Here is a 21026-nt window from a genome sequence, read left to right on the forward strand (position 1 = left end):
ACACACATAGAACTATCTCTTATAATAATGCCTTCTTCTGGAATATAGCCTGAAGCACCTGCCTGAAGCTCTTGTACAGTTAATTTTTTTAATAAGTAGAAGGTATACACTCTAAAATAGTGATAAAAAGTATAGTAAATACATAAACTAGTAATATAGTCTTTTATTATAATTATCAAGTACAGCAGTTTCTCAAATAACATTATTTAGTTCAATGTCATTTTGTTATAACACTGATGAGAAATTAAATCTATTCCTAGCCAGGGCCACTGTCCGTGTGGAGTTTGTGAGTTCTCCCCATGTCTGCCTGGGTGTTCTCTGGGTACTCGGGTTTCCTCCGACATCCCAAAGACATATACATTGGGTTAGCCGGAGTGTCTACATGGTCTCAGTGTGAGGGGGCATGGGTGTGAGTGTGCACTGCGACAGGATGGCCTCCTGTCAGAGCTGATCCGGCCTTGTGCCCTGAGTAGCCAGGACAGGCTCCAGCCACCTGAGCCCCTGAACTGAAAGAAGCGGGTTACTAGGTTCTTTGCATGCATTACTACATTTAATGCTATCTCTATCTCAATTTCAGTCCCTCTCCCAGGGTCTGGGAGTTCCCAGAGGGAAACCTCACAGGAGCTCACAAACATGCCTGCCAGCTACATTCACATGGTCTGCGCTGTTCATTTATTTTTTTTTTTGCGTGGGCACTCATGTGTCACCATTCATTACCCAAGCTGCTGCGTGAAAGAGCATCACCCTGCTTCTGCTAATGGTGACACCCAGAGAACCGAGCCCAATATTTGTGCTGAGAACTGGGCACTCCCAGTGCTGACAGTCCTGGAGGTGGCAGATTCAGGTCAGGTTTGAGGCAGGGGTGGTGTGTTTGACTCCCTTGCCAACCCTGCCCCATGTTTGCTACCGGGCTGAAGTAACTCCACTAGAATGGAGTCTTAAAGTATCACCCAGGAAAACAGCTGCCAGCTTCTCTCTCCACTTTTAAAACAAATGGTCCCAAATGCAGTGGAGGAGAGGAGGGAAGACCATGCCCCCGCCACCCCTTGCTGCCCTCCCCACTGGTTTCTCCAGAAGCAGCTGCTTGACTTCGGGATGATCCTGACTCTTCCATAGAAAATCCTCTGACATTTTTTTTTAGACGGAATCTCACTCTGTCACCAGGCTGGAATGCAGTGGCTCAGTGTCAGCTCACTGCAACCTCCGCCTCCTGGGTTCAAGCAATTCTCCTGCTTCAGCCTCCCAAGTAGCTGGGACTACAGGTACGTGCCACCACATCCAGCTAATTTTTGTATTTTTAGTAGAGACAGGGTTTCACCCTGTTGGCCGGGATGGTCTCGATCTCTTGACCTTGTGATCCATCCACCTTGGCCTCCCAAAGTGCTGGGATTACAGGCGTGAGCCACTACATCCAGCCTCTGACATTTTTTCTTAAAGCCCCTCATCTCAGGAAAGGGGTTGGCTTTGTGTTTGTATAACTCATCTCTCCTTCCCTCTGAGGGACCTCACCTGCTCCATCCTATTCTCCTAGCATCCCTAGAGTTCCACATTCTCACCATAAACGGCTGTTTCCCTGTCTCTCATCACTTCCAGGAACATCTCCAGTTTGGCTTCTGGAGCAGTTTGCTCATCCTTTCTGGTCCTTGGGTGTAAACCTTCACAGTAAATGATTTTCTTGCTCTCTCCCTGGTCTGCTAGGACTTGCTGCTAGGAATCACCCTGGCTACTTGATTTTATCTTTACCAAGTTGGAGACTTTATCTTCCATTGATCTATGGCTGGTGGATACCCAGCTACACTCTCAACTGCAATCTCCCGACACACCCTATCTTCAAAGGGTCTCAGTCCAAGTCAAATCTCTGAGGCCTCACTTACCCGGGAGGGAGGTGGCAGCAACTATATTCCCTCTAGGTGCAAGTCAGCTGATGTCTGTTTCCTGGTGACACATGAACCAGAATCTTCACCAGCCAGTGAAATGCTTTGGAGGGGTAGGAAGGCCATGTTCAAGTGAGCTTTCATTAAGGGAAAGTACATAACCTATAAACAGTGTATCGAGAATATTATTTTAGTTTATGGAAGAAAGCCTGCATCCATTCATCTAGCACATAAGCATCTCTGCTCTAACAAATATCAGGTATCATGCTAAGTGTCTTGGCTATTAATATGCATTAGGTGTGGCTCCCGACCTCAAAATGCTGAGCATTTAGTTATGAGACAGAGTCTCATAAGAGACCTTCAACACTGTGCCAAATGGCAACCATGTGGTCTGTATTAAAGCTTTTGATTGATACTTAAAATCTCTAAGTGTGTGACATGCAGCACAAAGTGAATAAAAAAGGCAAAGTCCTTAAGATGAAGCTTATATAATTAAAACCCAATTGGAAGACGTAAAACACGTTTTGACCATTGATTTGTGGCCAAATTTTCAAACAGAAAACATCATGAACTGGGAACTCAGAGGACACCCACAAGGAAGCGAGTTGAGTATTGCCTACTTTATCAAAGTTAAATGTGTTTTTATTGAGAATAATTCCCATTCAAATGGATGACCTAGAGAAACTAGTTTAAACTGCTACAAATGAAAATGCAAATAAAACATCTGCTTGTAACTGATTTTTACTCATTATTTTAACTTCAGAAGAGAAAAGGTGAGGGAGTTTGGGGAATCATTTGAATGCCAATGGCTTTGATCATGCATGCTGTTAGGATTCCATGAGCCAATGGACTGAGCTTTGAAGAGGTAAAATCCCTCCAAGCCTTAAGGCAAGTAGAAAACAAACAAGATGACAAGCTCAAGAGACTGGACACTCCAGGTAGAAGTGTCTAGCAAACAAATGAGAAATTGGGGAGAAATACTGCAGCAGAAGGAGCATGGAATGTGAGACATAATTCAGGGTAGGGGAGAGACTCAAGGAGGAAAAGCCTGATTCATGTCGAATATATCTTCTTTAGAGACTCAGAAGTCATGCTGAAATAAGTGAGTCAGTGCAAGAAAGCCCCTTTGATTTGGAGATGCTTGACAGGCACAAGAAGCCAAGGAAATATGGGAGGATGCCGCAAACTCACCGTAAGCACACAGACAGAGCACGATGCAGCTCAGATAAGGCAGGTCATGGAACACAGCCACTCTTAATTCTTGGTCTTTGTTGCCGAGATTTCCAAATTTTATCAAGTAACATTTGACAGGTTGGGACAATATATTGATGGCTGTTGTCTCTGGAACTAGCAGCTTAGTCCAGTGAAGTCATTTCATCAAAATAAGATGAGATGGAGCAGAGAATCAGATATATGTGGGCTCCAAGTAGATCTCCACTTGCTGATCCTATGACCTAGGGCAACTTACTGAATGTTTCTGAGCCATATTTGTCCCATTTCTAAAGATGTGACAGGTGTCTAAGGGATAGTTTTCTTATGTAAAGTGCACGGAATATACTAGTTGATTATGAAACATAGCTATTGGCATCATTACTACTAATCGTTCTACCAAGGGTTTGGAGATTTTTCAGGGAAAAAGTCAGGATAAGTCAGGAAAAAGTCAGCCTTGAAGAAAAATATTTAATTTTTGTTGGGACGTTCGCACCCTGTAAGGTATGTTCCTGTTTGAAATTCCCCACGTGAAACTTGGCATCTTGTTCCTGCAGGAAAGGCTTTCAGATTTTGAATCTAACATGCAGCTTTACTCTCTTAAGATTTTGCTTCTACTCAGCACACATTTGCTTTTTAAAAAGCGATACACTGATCCACTATTCTCTTTCATTTTACTTTTTTAAAATTTTTTTTGATAAGTCTTTAGAGATTCTACAAAAATCAAGGAGGAAAGAAAATTCAGTGGCTCTTCTGGGGCCACAGATTCCTCTGGAATCTGATAAAAGCTCTAACTCCATATCCCACAAAAGCAGACATATGTACTTACATACAAAATTATAGGGGCTTCATAGATTTTCTTGAAGCTCCAGGAAAGTATGTCAGGTTAAGGACTATTATTGCAGTGCATAAATAGAAATTTTCATAATTGTCTCAACTCCTTAATATAATAAAAGAGAAATTACTCAGAACGAGTTATTCATTTCCAAGAAAAATCACTTGAGATTTGAAGTCGTGTTTCTTGAATACTTGTGAGGGAACATAAAGGCTTTACAGCAGGTATGTGATCATGAGTAGATTTTAGAGAGTTCATCTCTACAGGTTCATCTTCCATGTAGCCTCTTTTTGAAAAGTGACTAGCCTAAAAAATTCACTAGCATGTTTCTTAGCCCTTCTACTTTACATAACAAAGACATTTACTGCAACTGTTCTCAAACTTAGTGTGATCTGTCGTTCTAAGGAATAAAAATCTTGTCTTTTTTTTTTTCCTTTTTGTGGAGAACGGGGTCTCACTATATTGCCCAGGCAGGTCTCGAACTCCTGGGCTCAAGCTATCCTCCCGCCTCTTGCCTCCCTGAGAGCTGGGATTACAGGCGTGAGCCACCGTGCCCGGCAGGAATAAAAATCTTTAAGTGTCAAGGAAAACTTTTCTAATAATTATAATCAAGCTACCATAAACCCATAACCACAGCAGGATTTCTGTCTTCCCAACCAGCTGAAGAAGCTGTCTTCTGCTCTCTCACTGAAGTCCAAGTAACAGAAACATTGGTGTAAGGGTTTGAATTCTTCTATTACTTGCCAATGGTCAAAGTAGCCCAAGGAGGGGGAAAAAGTAAAGAGCATCAGCTGGAAAGAAAAAAAAGAAACCGGAATGCTAAAAATTGCTTTTTATTTTTCACATATTTAATGTCAGCAACAATTTTTAGCTCTATTTTTTATGGGGGGTGGGGTCCTTGCTCACAGAGCTCCCAAGATGGTGGCGGGCCACTTCCAAGATGGTGGCAAGCCTCGTGTTCTCTGACCTGGGGTTCTTAGCCTCAGGGATTCCAAGGAATGGAATCTTGGGCCATGCAGTGAGTGTTATAGCTCTATTAGAAGCCATGGGTCATGGAAGAGAACCATGGAACCCAGTGACTAGTGTTCAGCTCGATTATGATGAACCCAGGCACTTAGCCGTGCAGGAACAATGGCAAGCCTCTAGCCCGATCGGGAGTGGCAAAGGGCGCCTCGCTGGATCAGGAGCGCAGCAGACACCCTGCTGGATCCGGAGGGATGGAAGTCAGCGGCTGGTCTGCTCCAGCAGCAAACAGCCGTGGTGGATGGCGAGTGAAAGCTCAGCTCAAGCCATAACAAACACGGACCAGAAGAGTGCAGTTGCAAGATTTAATAGAGTGAAATAGAGTGAAAACAGAGCTGCCATACAAAAGGAGGGGACCCAAAGGAGGTAGCCCTTGCTGGCTTGAATGCCTGGGTTTATATCTGGATCATTGTCCCTCCCGCTGTGCCCTCAGGCAACAGATGATTGGCTATTTCTTTACCTCCTGTTTTTGCCTAATTAGCATTTTAGTGAGCTCTCCTTACTATCTGATTGGTTGGTGTGAGCTAAGTTGCAAGCCCCGTGTTTAAAGGTGGAAGCGGTCACCTTCCCAGCAAGGCTTAGGGATTCTTAGTCAGCCTAGGAAATCCAGCTAGTCCTGTCTCTCATATTCATTAGTCATCACTAGGACAAGTCAAGAGCTGGAAAGCACAGCTTCTTTAGAGCAGCATAAGCAAAGTAGGTAGGGTTATTTTAAAGCATTTAATGTAATTAGAATATTTAATGGGACTACCAAATTTTTCAAGAGACACTGGATAAAATCCCAGATAAAAATGTTATGTGATATATTTCATATTCTCTGTGTTATTCAAGGAGTTATTAAAATGTAATTTTTAAAAATTATTACTAAATATTTATATGAATTACAGTCAATTATCATTTTATTTTATTCTAAAATTGTTAAAAGGTTTAACAATTTCTGCTTCCTATTTTTAAAAAATAATGTATCTGCTTCCAGACAAACTAGTTCTTACTAGCATACATCTTTCTTTTTAATTAAATGCATAAAAAATTTGAGGCATCATTTATCGTATCAAGGAATGCAATTCTGATCAAATTTTATTGATCTTTAATAGCAGAATTAGTAATCTATGATGTTTATAAATCAGCTTAGTATTATTAATAATTGTAATGATACCTCAATAAAAAAGTTTTAATAGTTATGTTCACAGGAAAAAATATTAAGATGTTTTTATCTAAGTGTACATATTATATATGCATATTTTGTTATAGATGTGTATAATACAGTGATTAATAATTTCCAGCAAAAGTGTACATTCAGATAATCTATGGGAGAGAAAACAGTTCAAATTAGAATTCAGAAAAGGAAAAAGAAAGATGTAGGCCAGGTGCGGTGGCTCCCAGAACTTTGGGAGGCCGAGGCGGGCGGATCACGTGGTCAAGAATTCAAAACCAGCCTGGACAACATGGTGAAACCCCATCTCTACTAAAAATATAAAAATTAGCTGGACCTGGTGGTGCACACCTGTAATCCCAGCTACTCCAGAGCCTAAGGCAGGAGAATCGCTTGAACCTGGGAGGTGGAGGTTGCAGTGAGCTGAGATAGTGCCACTGCACTCTGACCTGGCTGTCTCAAAGAAAAAAAAAATGCATTAGTGAGTTTCAAATGATGATGGTATCTGGATTCTACCGATATATTTAAATGTGTGACATAACCATTCTATCTAAAACTTTGCCAGAACTATATCCTTTGAAACCATCTAAACTTTCAATGAAATTTCAGATACCAATATTTGTATTAGGTGAGATGGCACATTGGTTTTTTTTGGAGTTTTTTTTTTTTTTCCAGCTAATTTTAGGGGATAAGCAAATAAAGAATTCTAAAGGCCAGTCCTCTCAATTATGTATTTAATATGAGATAAGCCTAGTCTTCTAATAATAGTAAGAGGATAAGAAATAAGTAAATGCTTACATGTATATTTATCTTAGCTATCTGATTTTGTCATGTCCTCTTTTCCAGTGCGTGTTTCCACTTTGAGCATAGTTTACCACATGAAGAACGAATTAATAGACAATGTTTTGATGAATAGTTCTAATTTGTCTAGAGATCTTGCCAATAATAGCAATAGACTTATACCAGTCTTCTCGTACTTAGTATCCTGTGTGACCCATGTTCAGAAAGTCTGGGCTCTTAGAGTTAAGATCCTGTGATAAAACAAGTTCGAAGACTTACTTTGCTCCATTGGAACCAGAATATGAATAGTTTTATAGTGCTACCAATACATTTTTTCAAGTACCTTTCTTAAGCAATGACTCTTTTTTTTTTTGAGATGGTGTCTTGCTGTGTTGCCAGGCTGGAGTGCAGTGGCGCGATCTCAGCTCACTGCAACCTCCACCTCCTGGGTTCAAGCGATTCCCCTGCCTCAGCCTCCCAAGTAGCTGGGATTACAGGCACATGCCACCACACCCAGCTAATTTTTTGTGTTTTAGTAGAGATAGGGTTTCACCATGTTGGCCAAGATGGTCTCGATCTCCTGACCTCATGATCCGCCCACCTCGGCCTCCCAAAGTGCTAGGATTACAGGCGTGAGCCACCGCGCCCGGCCAGCAATGACTGTTATAAAGGACCTGACTGGACATATAAATGAATGCTCTGCCCATGAGACTTTCAGACTGTGGAAAGTGCTGTGTCGAAGGAGAGGTGAAGGGAGCATTCCAGGAATTTCACACAAGGAGGCCATCACTTCCCAATCACACCCAATTCAACAAACAAAGGAAGACTTGTGGAAAAGGCAGCGTTTGAATCTGGAAAGATGTGTACAATATAGACATTTGGAAATGAGGGGAGGCCAGTCACAGAGGAGTAAGAAAAACTTAAATAAAATCAAGGGGTAGGAAATAGCATTAAAAGTCAAATTAACCATAATCTAGGATGTACCGTGTAAGACACATTTTAGCAAAGGTTTTACCTTTGTTTCCTTATGTAGCTCATTTTCTGTGGTTCCATTTGGCTGTGTTTTGCAAATGCAGATTTTAACCCAATACTGGGTTGTGTGAAATCAATTTAGTGGAGTGCAAGAGGCATGTAAAAAAGAAGTGAAATGGATTAGAATAGGATAAAATAGAATAGAATAGGTTATTAGCATGTCCCACACAAAGTAGTGTTATTATTGTCTTGGGATACTTTTATTTCAGATGTGTGTGTGTGTGATGTAAAATACAATTGTTATCATAAGTTGTTGAACAAAATACTTTGAATAAAACTCTGGGATGAGCACAAGCCTAACAAAGAGGATTAGAGAAAAATGCATGTTGGGCTGGGCGCGGTGGCTTATGCCTGTAATCCCAGCACTTTGGGAAGCCGAGGCGGGTGGATCACCTGAGGTCAGGAGTTCAAGACCAGCCTGGCCAACATGGTGAAAACCCGTCTCTACTAAAAATACAAAATTAGCCAGGCGTGGTGGTGCATGCCTGTAATTCCAGCTACTCAGGAGGCTGAGGTAGGCGAATCGCTTGAACCCAGGAGGCAGAGGTTGAGGTGAGCCGAGATCATGCCATTGCACTCAAGCCTGGGCAACAAGAGCGAAACTCCATCTCTCTCTCTCTCACACACACACACACACACACACACACACACACACAAAGAGGCAGGTTGGAGCAGAAGTTTGCAGCCCATTTTCTACCTTGAGTGATTATGTGGATGGTGCTGCATTTACCAAACTGAAGAAAATAAGAGGAGCAGGACATTTGGGGAGAAATTCCTATACGAGAGAGGAATTTCTCATACAGGAATTGTGACGTGTTGCACTGAGATGACAAATAACCCTAGGTGGAGATTCCAAGTAAACTGCTGACCTTCACAAGAGAGGTTTGATGTGGAGACATCAGTTTGGAAGAGATGAGCAAAAAAGTATGAGAGTTGAGGCTACATCTGTGATTGAGGCTACCCAATATTTTACTGAATATTAAAGAAAGTTGAAGAGCATTGTGTATGTGTGTTGTGGGTGTGAGGGTTGCATGACAAGAGAGTAGCTAATCAAAAATGTCTCATTTGGTCAGGTTCTTTGAGTGACTACACCCCAAGACCCCTGAAGAAAATGAAAATTGTTCTTTACAGATTTTTAAAGCATTATATCCAGGTAGACTTTCAAAGTACATATGCTACTTTTTAAAAAATGACAATTTCTTTGCATTTTTTCAGCATCTCAATGTCTCTAAAGTTTTTATGAGTGAGTATACAATTGAATAGGTGAGGGTGGAGTGAAGTCGTCAAGTTCTGCTAAGCACGGAGATTTAAAAATGTCATTGTCACACAGCATACTTTCCCCTTGGAAATTGAACTGACTTAGCAATCTTACCTGAGGTAAGCTCTCTCCAGATCAGTGGAAGAAAAGCTACATTGAGATTCCCTGGCATTCACAAATGTCCTCTTAGAAGGGGACAAGCAGCATCAGACAGGCACCAGCATCACTTCTAGGTGACACGCTGACCCACCCTGAGCTGCTGACCATAAACAGGTGCACTCGTGAGTGTGTCCTAAGAAAGGAGACAGAGAAAGCTGGAATGTTGGGGATGATATTAACTTAGGTCTGGATTTCAAAGTGATGATTTTGATGGCAAATTCCTAGATTTTCTGAAGAACTTTTATCTCTATTTCCTTTCTTCTCCCTGAGTTTGAATGACCACTGCAACATAACTGCAGAAAAGAAGTTTGAGGTTGAAGTGCAGAATGTTTAGCAAATGCTTGTTTTAAAGCAGCTGAGATGATGCTGGATGCTACGTTTCTGAGACCGTTAGTTTATAATTTTTCTCTCTGCATTTTCTCTCTCATTTGGCTGATCTGGGCTCTGGATTTCCATGTCTCAATTGAAGTGTGTGATGAGGGCAGAAAGCACTACTGCATTTTCTTTCCGAAAGTCCAAAACCACAGAGCACGTTATATGAGGCATTTAACCAAGGGAGGAATGGGAATATGGCTCTAGGAAAAGAGAAGGACATATATGAACTACTGAAAAGGAGCTCCTGAAGAGAAATCAGAAGATGCCTATGGGTTCTGGAGAATATGAATCAGTGTCCTGCTGCTGGGCACACGTCAGATGGGAACAGCCATGCATGTTTGACCCTCATTAAGCAGCGTGGTGCCCTAAGCAGCATGTAAGGCATCAGGGAGCCAGTGAACTTGAAGAGATCATACAGGTCTCTGCAGGAGTATTCTTAGCAGCAACAAAGAAGTCAAGACCAATAACTGATAAATGTACATCCCCAACACATGGCATTACAAAAGATTCTAGAATTTTGGCCCTATTCCAGTGTTATGGGAAGAAAGAGCGAGAGAAGAACCCCTAAGAATGATGAACGTTAAGCATTCCGAAGTCCAGGGTGATGGGAGCTTATCACTGAAATGAAGTTGACTTGTACAAAATAATGAGATATGCTATTTCTGGCACATTTTGGTTCGTTGACTGAGACCGGTCCCCATTACCCTAATTTTTGGTGTGGGCTATTGAAATGTTCCTTGACTCTAATTATCACTCCCTTACACACACACGCACACACACACACACACACACAAACACACATCCCTCAGAATTAAGGACAAAACGTTCCTCTGAATGGCCTAATGTCCACTCTGACCACAATGTAAATGTACAAAGATGCAACAAAAGAAAACAAAATAAATAAATTTTTTATATCTTGCAAATCACAGGGATATAAGGACCACCGATCTTCCCAGTTCTTTACAGCTCATCAACAACTATTTTCCCACATGAGATGAATATTTCAAGAGATTTCTGTGCACCTGTGTAGGTCTTGGGAGGTTGGGAGGATGCTCAGCTTGGGAACGGAGGTGAAGGGACTGCTCATTGCCCTCCTTGGTTCCGTGGAGCTGCCTGTCTCTTGGAAGATTGAACTCAGTCAGTTGTGCAGGGTGATCTCAAACTGGTTTATGTCTTTCAAAAGAGTCCATTTTAGTGTGGCAAATAAGACTGAAGTGATTTCCTCTTTGGCTTAATCGCCACCATGTATAGCTCAGATACCATTGGCTAATATATTTCTGTGGTTACCGTAACAAATGACCACAACCGGGTAGCTTACAATGACACAGATTTATTCTCTCACATGACTGGAGACCAGGAATCTGAAATCAAGGTTTCCATAGGGCCCTGTACCCTCCAAAGGACCTAGGGGAGATTCTGCTCCCAGTTTCTGGTGGCTATTGCTTGGCTTGTGGTAACGTGATTCCAGTCTCTTCCTTCTTCTTCATGTGACTTTCTCCTTGGTCTGTCTATTTTAACCTGTTTGTCTCTTATAAGGATATTTATCATTAGATTTAGGGTACAGTCAGATAATTCAGGATGATCTCATCTCAAGATCTTTAAGTAAATGTTCAAAGATGCTTTCTCCACATATGGTAACATTTACTGGTACTGAGTGTTTGACATGAGTATCCATTGGAGGGCCATTTTTCTGCCAGCATTGACTCCATTCTCCACAGGAGAGTATTCTTAATCACAGTGTCCTCCCGATGACCTGCCAATAGGTCTGGATTGAGGGGTGCTATCTACAATTCCTACCCGAAGCAGACCTTATTTCGACAAGGCTCATCTCTCTCATCCCCAATTTCCCTCACCAAGAAAACATAATTCTCTTAGTGGTTAGTAACTCTGCCAGATACAAGGAAACCTATACTTGAAAATACATTTTTGCTTTTGTTATGCAAATAACGATTGTGCAATCTATGAAATCAGAAAATATGCATGCACATACACAGAACAAAATTTAATAAACCATAATTATACTAATTGTCCATCATTACCGTTAAACTTAGAAATAGCCTCCCATGTCTTATTCATCTGAGAGTGTCATAAAAACCAGGTTCCAAAACAATAAATCATGAAATGCTTGAAGTAGTCCATTATATTAATAAATCATAGTTCATAATTTATTTATTTTTCCTTATTTGTGGGTAGTTAAGTTGCTATTTGAATCCACACTTTAAAAAAAGATCTCAGTGCACATGTTTCTGATCACATATATGAGTCTTGCTACCACAGATACCTAAATTCAGAAATGTGTGGTCATGCTCAGATTGTGCATGTCTTGAACTTCACTTGACTTTACCAATTTGCTCTCCACAGAGACTGTGAACATTTATATTTCCACATTTCATGATGGAAGAACCTAGTCTTTCTTCACCAATTTGTAATTCCATCTTCACCATGTATCAAGTTCTGATATGTATCTGAGAAGCACTGTCAATATATAAAAGTACCATGGTTCCATGTTGTCTATTCTATTCCATTAATCTACTGGTCTGGCTTGTAACAGTATCTCAATAGCTTTACAAAAGGACTAAATATTTGATTGTGAAAGTTTCTTTATATTATTCAAAATCTTCAAAATGTTCCTTTTACTATTACTTTTTATTTTTCCATATATGTTGTAGAATAAGCTTGCCAAATTTTATAAAACCCGACTGATATATATATATATATATATATATATATATTTTTTTTTTTTTTTTTTTTTTTTTTTTTTTTTTTTTTGAGACGGAGTCTTGCTCTGTCGCCCAGGCTGGAGTGCAGTGGCACAATCTCGGCTCACTGCAAGCTCCACCTCCCAGGTTCACGCCATTCTCCTGCCTCAGCCTCTCCAAGTAGCTGGGACTACAGGTGCCCGCCACCACGCCCAGCTAATTTTTTTTGTATTTTTAGTAGAGATGGGGTTTCACCGTGGTCTTGATCTCCTGACCTCGTGATCCGCCCGCCTCAGCCTCCCAAAGTGCTGGGATTACAAGCGTGAGCCACCGTGCCCGGCCAAAACCCTACTGATATATTGATTGGAATTACATTGTATTAATTTGTGGAGATTCGCCACCATTACCATAATGAGCCTTCCCATCCATAGGCATGATATATATATATTTATCTGTCAGTCTATCTATCTATCTAGCTAGCTATCTAACTATCTATCTGCCTACCTATCTATGTGTTCTGTTTATTTTCAATGAAATTACATAATTTTTCTCAGAAAAATCTTAGGTATATATTTTGTTAATTTTACATCTTGGTATTTATGGCTATTAATGTTATCACAGCTATTATTTTTTGAGCAATTTTATTTTTTAATGATCGATCATGCAAAATTAATACTAGTGACATAAGTATTGACAATGTGACCAGCAACCTTCATGAATTCTCTTTGGAATTCCAATATTTTATGTATATATGTTCTTGGATTTTGTAAGTTGACAGTTATTGTATTTGAATATCTTTTCTGCTAAGCCTTCTAATTCTGACTTTTTAAAAAATTTTGTTAAAATGGCTGTAATGTCCAGTATAACAGGAAATAAAAGCAGTAAGAGCATATCATTTTGTCTTGTTCTTAACTTTAGAGCAAACGCTTCTGATGCATCATCAGTTGTGATGTTTCCTGTAGCTTTTTGAAAGGTATCCTTTATTGGGGAAAAGAAGACATATTCTATTCCTACCTAACCGAAAGGGTTATTTCCAATAAATCATGAAAAGGTATTGAATTTCACAAAATATTATTTATACATCTATTGAAATAATAATAAACATTTTTCCTTTTGTTTATTAATAAGGTAATAAATCAATTACACCTTTAATATTATTATATCTTAGCATTTCTGGATAACGCACTACTTGATTATAATATATTTTTAAATACAGTGTTGCCAATGCGGTATAAATACTGATGTTTTATTTAGAAGTTTTTTATTTGTGTTCATAAGTGAGATTAGTCTATTGATTTCTTCTCTCATGCTTTCTTGAACCACTTTTGGTATCAAGGTTAGATCAGCTTTATAAAATGAGTTGGGGATCTTTCTCTTTTGTACTCTAAACAACTTCTGTAAGGTATGGATTGGTTAAGTAGAACTTACCATGAAATACCTGGCTCTTAGTGTTTTGTAAGGGCAGCATTTTCAACTGGTTTAAGTTTTTAATGTGCTCAGGTCTATACAGGTCTTCTTAAGTTCATTTTGGTAATTCAAGTGTGCCATGTTCTGCCTTTCCTCCCACCTTGAGGATTGTGGTTTTGTTGGTACTATTGTTTATTTTTCATGTCATTAATTTCTGCCACTATCTTCATTTTTCCCTTCTTTTTGTACTTCATATGTGTTTATTCTCATTTCTAAACTAAATATTCTGTTTTTCTTAATTTTGACTAGGTTAAAGAGATATATTTTCCTTTTGCCGGTTTAGCTGCGTCCTACAAGTTTTGATACTTTGGGTTTTATTAATTGACATTCAGTTACAAATACTTTGTTATTCCTGTTCTATTATTCTGAAAGGCTGTTGTTTTGTCAGAATGTGGACTTTGAACCAAGATTGTTGGGATATATGTTATTATGTTTTGTTTGTTTGTTGTTTGTTTCTTGAGACAGTCTCACTCTGTTGCCCAGGCTGGAGTGGAGTGGCATGATCTCAGCTCACTGCAGATTCTGCCTCCTGGGTTCAAGCAATTCTCCTGCCTCAGCCTCAGCCTCAGGAGTAGCTGGGATTATAGGCACATGCCACCACACCCAGCTAGTTTTTTGTATTTTTAGTAGAGATGAGGTTTTGCCGCGTTGGCCAGGCTGGCAGGCTGGTCTCGAACTCCCGGCCTTAAGTGATCCTCCGCCTGCCTTAGTCTCCCAAAGTGCTGGGATTACAGGTGTGAGCCACCACACCTGGTTTTCTTTATTGTTTTGTTTTGTTTTGCTTTGTTTTGTTTTGTTTTAGATGAGGTCTTGCTCTATCACCCAGGCTGGAGTGCAGTGGTACAGTTTTAGCTCACTGCAGCCTTAACCTCCTGGGCTCAAAGTATCCTCCCACTTCAGCCTAATGAGTAGCTAGAACTACAGCTATGTGCCACCAAGCCCAACTAATTAAAAAAAAAATTTTTTTTTTCAAGCAACTCTCCTACCTTAGCTTCTCAAACTGCCAGGATTATGGGCATGGAGCACCACGCCCAGCCTTCTGGTGATCTTTCATGTTGCTATTGAGAAGTCTCAAATTATGTATGTTTATGATTGTTTTTGGCTATTCCTTTTGTCTTTGTTGTTCTGCAATTTCACTACTGAGTGCCAAGGTATAGATACGTCATTTATTTCTCTTTAGAACTGGTACGCTTCTCCAATCACAGAATTCATGTAATTTATAATTTTTGGTTCATCAGGTGTCATCTTTCTTCTCTCCTTCTGGAGATCCCTTTCGAACGCCTTTTTCTCTCCCATTAGCATGCCTTTATTTCCACATTTCTTAGCTTCTTTTTCTATTCCCTCATATTGTTTCTCTGCACTGCATTCTGTGCAAATCTCTCAGATCTATCCTCCTGTTCGCTAATTCTTTATCTAGCTGATATTTACTTTCTAGTTTGTCTACTGAGCTTTACGCTGTTAATTTGTAAATGGTTTATTTTGTTCTTTTTCTAACTTGCCCATTTTTTGTAGCACCTTTTTAACTTCCTCATCAAATCTCTACTATTTTTAATCTTTGCACTTGAAGAGTTTCAGTTCTGGCATGCCCACCATTCAGCTAGAACTTTCTAAGAACTATTGAACTGTTTAAAATAGGGAAATGACTGATATGACTCAATGTATGTTTTTAAAAGATAACTGTGGTTTAAGTATAAATATTTGAGTCAGAAAAAGAGTGAACAGCAAGTGTGAAGGAGTTGACATAATGACCAGCTAGAAGGTCATGGTAGTAGTTCAGGCAAGAGATGACCAAGACCTGGACTGGGATGGTGGGACCAAAAAGAAAAGCTTGCATTTGTGAGAGATTTGGGGGGAATCATAAATAGGCCTTCTGCTTATTGTGGAGGGGAGAGAACAGAGAGGTTAAGGATGACTTCCAGACTTCTGGCTTGAACAAACATTGGTGGGTGATAAAATCATATACCAAGATTGGGAACACTGGAGCAAGTTGGGTGGATAAAGATGATAAATTCAGTTTCTGGCCACATAAAGAATTCGTGGTATAAGTAAAATGACCAAGTAGTTAACTCTGGTAGGAGTTTAACAATCCCTTATTATTTAGCATTTAGGTTGATTTTAGTTTTTCACTATTGTTATTATTGTCATGTTTGCAGACTATGAACATAGTATGATTAACTTCTTGGGATAAGTTGTATGTAAAATTGCTTGATCCATGACTATAAACATTTTAAGGTTTTAGTTACGTGTTGCTAAAGTAATTTTTGAAATGTTTAAAACCATTTTTATGGCTATGTAATAGTCCATTCTATGGATACGCTAAAATTCTTGCAAATAGTAATTCAGTAATTTACCATTCTGAGCATTGCCTTCTTTTTGCATAGGTTCTTAATTATGTTACTCAAAAATATTCCAGGAAGTGAAATTCTGAAGTTAGAAGATGTGGATTTTTTTAACTAGTAATTATTGTTTTTAAGCAACAGCCAGTTTGTTTACTATGCATTAAACAACGTGTAGGATTTTGTTTTTACTTAGTTTTATTTCAAGCCCCCGAACAATCCCGTGCAAAGAGTATTACAATTTTGCAATAAAGGAAAAGTGAAGACTAGATTGGTTCGGTAAATTACCAAAGTAACCCAGCTACTATATTGCAGAATTAGGATTCAAAGCCATGTCTATGTGATGTCACAGCCTTTACTATTAGACTTAGACTATTCCTCAAGACTTCCCAGAGAAAGAGAATAATGAAGCGTATATGGAATTGCGTACACTAATATTAAATGAAACTTTGGTTTATCACAGCTTTGCAAATATAGTACGTATTTCATTATTTATCTTTCCCATTTTGTAGCCAAAATACACCATCACTGTTTTAACGTGTTTATTTCTGTTACCCGTGCTCTTGACCATTCTGTCACATCGTTATTGATCAACAGAATTGTTTCCTTTGTGAATAACTTAAGTATGTCCTTTTCTCACTTTTAATATTCAACTATTTAAACTTAGTTTTTAATGATATTAACATTATGTTGTTCTTATATATTGTAAATATTTTTGTATATTATCACTTGTTATGTAACTTTGTCCATTGAGGATAAGTTCTTATTCATTTCTGCATATCTAAATCTATGAGTGTATTTTTCTTTGTTACTTTTGGCTTTGTTATTATAAGCAAAATGTTGAGCACAAGAATGTTATTTTAAAAACAATTTTTTATTTTTTGATAGATTTATCAAGATATTCACATGCCATACAATTCACTAATTTAAACGATACAGTTCAATGGTTTTTAGTATATTTGCAGAATATTAGAATATTTTCATTGGCCCCAAAAGAAGCCTCACATCCTTCAGCTTTCACCTCCTTCTTCCACATTCTTCAAGTATGTGGCAACCATTAATCTACTCTGTCTTTCTGTAAATTTATCTATTCTGGACATCTCACATAAATGAAATCACACAACACATGGTCTTTTGTGACTGGCTTCTTTCACTTAGCATAATGTTTTTAAAATTCCTCCATTTTGTAGTATTTATCAGTATCACATTTTGCATAGACATTCATCAATTGTTAGGCATTGATATTTGGATTATTGCCACCTTTTGCTAATTCTGAAAAATGCTGCTGTAAACATTTGGTGGTATACATGTTTTGTGTAAGCGTATGCTTTTATTTCCTCTAGGTATATACCTAGGAGCAGAATTCCTAATTCAAATGATAACTCTATGTTTAAATTTTTGGAGACCTACCAGCTTGTTTCCTAATAAACTTAAATTTTAGTCCATATGCAATTTATTTTGCAGACATAGGATACAGTAAGGGCCTTCATTTCTTAAACCAAATTATTTGGGAATAACCACAATAACATTTTCTATTGGTGCTTAATTTTATTGCTTGCTTGAGATGTCACATTATACATTTTAAATAAAAACATTTTAGATGCTTGCGTGGATATACAAAGTTCTGATCTGGATGTAGCCTCTGCCTGTCTTTTCCTGTGATAATGCTTTCTGGTTTTAATTACTGTGGTTTTATAGAACATTATTTTATCAGTTGAAATAAGCTTTCCTTTATGACTTCTTTTTTAAAAAAATTCAATATTCTTCTTATTTTTCTTTTTAGATAAATTTAGAATTATTTTTCATGTTTCCTTCAAAAAAGGGGCCCCCAATCCCAGGCCTGCAGACTGGTACCTGTGACCTGTTAGGACCTGAGCTGCAGGTGAACAGCGGGTAGGTGACCTGGGTAGGAGGTGAGCAGCAGGTGAGTCAGCATTACTGCCCGAGCTCCGCCTCCTCTCAGATCAGCTGAAGCATTAGATTCTCATAGAAGCAGGAACCCTATTGTGAACTGCGCCTGTGAGGGATCTAGATTCCTCTCCTTATGAGAATCTAACAATTCCTGCAGATCTTAGGTGAAATAGTTTCATCCTGAAACTATCCTCGCCACTCCCTGTCTGTGGAAAAATTGTCTTTCAGGAAAACTGGTCCCTGGTGCCAAAAAGGTTGAGGACTACTGCTTTAAAATATGATGATGCTTTTATTGAGATCACAGTAAAATTATAAATTTGGACAAATTTAATGGTATTAAACATGTGAAACAGGGAAATCATTCTGCATGTATTAGTCTTATTTCACCAATAGGTAAGTAAACAGTGAAGTTCTCTTTTCAAACTAAGTTGTACATTAGAGTTAAGTTTATTCCTTGGTGTGTGAAATATTTATATTTATTTTTTACATTTTATAATTTTTCTAGAAGTTATCAAATCATGACAAAATACCTTCCCCTAGTGTTAATAAGAATGCAATTAAGGCTTCATCATCATTTGTAATTTTCATGGTAGATTTCAGATATTTTTAGTATATCAAAAAAGGATTTTTCTAGAATCAGTTTGAGATTTCTTTTTTATGAGGGATGGATGTTGGGTTTTATTTAATGGATTCAGAATACATTGTGAGAATTGTATTTTTCTTCTTTGACCTATTCATGTAATAAATTATTTTAATAGCTTTCTTAATGTTGAAACGTCTTTCAATTCAACTCAATCTCATTAATATTTAATTTAGAACATTTGCAACTATACTGATGCTGAACTAGAAAAGTATGCAATGCTAATTTATAGCTCCAAAGTTATGCTAATATAACAAAATGATTTGAGGACATTTTCTCCATTTTTAAAAATCTGGATATTTAAAATAGAACTGGAATTATTTTCTTCTTGAATGTTTGCTGGACTTCACCTAGTAATCTATCTGGGCTCAGTGCCTTATTCTTTGTGGGTAATTAAATATTGCCTGGAGAGGTTTATTGCATATAAATTAATGCTTTTCATAGCAAGGGGACATATATTATAGCTGTAATTCATTAAACAACTTTTTCTGTAATCTAATGACATGAACCTGACTCTATCATATCTATCCCAACAATCCGAGAGCACTTGATATTTTGTTGACATGATGTTTATCATTTTTGTTTTCCCTAATAATCATCCATTTGCTGGGATGGTAAATGGGATTTTTTTCATTTTCCTAATCTCCTCCACAGCTGTATTTGCAGTTCCATTCTCATTCCTAATATTGTACATTGTGGCTTTTATTATAGATTAAATGTGGTTTTAGTGTGTTTTTAAAATGAGCTCTGGAATTAATCAATTATACTATTTAATTTTTTTCTTTTTTCTTTTATAATTATCATTGCTTTTAAGCTTAGTCTTCAGTTTTCTTTAATGACCTTTTTACTTTCAAAAATTCACTATATATATACACGTATACATACATATGTACGTATACTATATGTATGTACATATATACGTATATGTACATATATGTACGTATACGTATATATATACATATATTCATATATTATATATATACATACACACATATTCATATATGTGTATATATATATATACATACACACATATTCATATATGTGTGTGTATATATATATATATATATATACATACACACTTTTTTTTTTTTTTTTTTTTTGTTTTAGACAGGGTCTCACTCTGTCACCCAGGCTGGAGTGCAATGGTATGATCTCGGCTCATGGCAACCTCTGCCTCCCGGGTTCAAGCAATTCTCGTGCCTCAGCCTCCCGGGTAGCTGGGATTACAGGCATCCACCATCACCCCCAGCTAATTGTTTGGTAGAGATGGAGTTTCCCCATGTTGGCCAGGCTGGTCTCAAACTCCTGACCTCAAGTAATCTGCCCGCCTTGGCCTCCCACAGTGCTAGGATTACAGGCGTGAGCCACCGTGCCCGGTACACAAAGTCTATTTAATTGCAGTGGTGTTTTTAGTGTTTGTTGAAACAGCAAATAATAATCAGTAATATTCACTGCTCACTTATACACCAAGAACTCTTCTACACACATATGTTATCTATTTTAATCTTCACAGTCATCATTAGTTAAAAACTGTTACATTTTCCGTTTTGTGCATGAGAAAACTGAGGCTCAGAAAAGTCAATCTGCCAAAAGTTAGGTAACAAGTGGTGTAATCAGATTTCAAGTAATTTCATTCCAGAGCCCACAGATTTTACTAGCCAGTTATGAATTCAATCATATCTCTGTGTGTCTTCCACTGCTTTTCTGTCATTCTTGCTTAGTTTAGAATTTTTCCACCATGAAAATACATCAATATCCCATGGAATCTGAAAGAATTCCTATACTTTTATTTGATTTCAAGACTCATGAATGGGACAAGTACAATGTAGATTTTTTTTTTTTTTTGAGATGGAGTTTTGCTCTGATTCCCCAGGCTGGAGTGCAATGGCGCCATCTCGCCTCACCACAGCCTCTGCCTCCCGGATGATTCTCCTGCCTCAGCCTCCCAAGTAGCTGGAATTACAGGCATGCACCACCACGCCTGGCTAATTTGGTATTTTTAGTAGAGAAGGGGTTTCTCCATGTTGGTCAGGCTGGTCTCGAACTCCCGACCTCATGTGATCTGCCCGCCTCGGCCTCCCGAAGTGCTGGGACTACAGGTGTGAGCACTGTGCCTGGCCAGATATTTCATCTTACAAGTGAAGAATGCCCCAAAAGGAGACATGTACTCCACATGTGGTATTGCAAGAGATGGAGTGGGCACTAAAAAGGCTCTCAGATCTTGTTAGAGTTTGCATCTTGCAGTTAACCTCAAAGATAAACATCATGTCCACAA

This window comes from Symphalangus syndactylus, chromosome 5, assembly GCF_028878055.3.
Source record: "Symphalangus syndactylus isolate Jambi chromosome 5, NHGRI_mSymSyn1-v2.1_pri, whole genome shotgun sequence".
NCBI lineage: Eukaryota > Metazoa > Chordata > Mammalia > Primates > Hylobatidae > Symphalangus > Symphalangus syndactylus.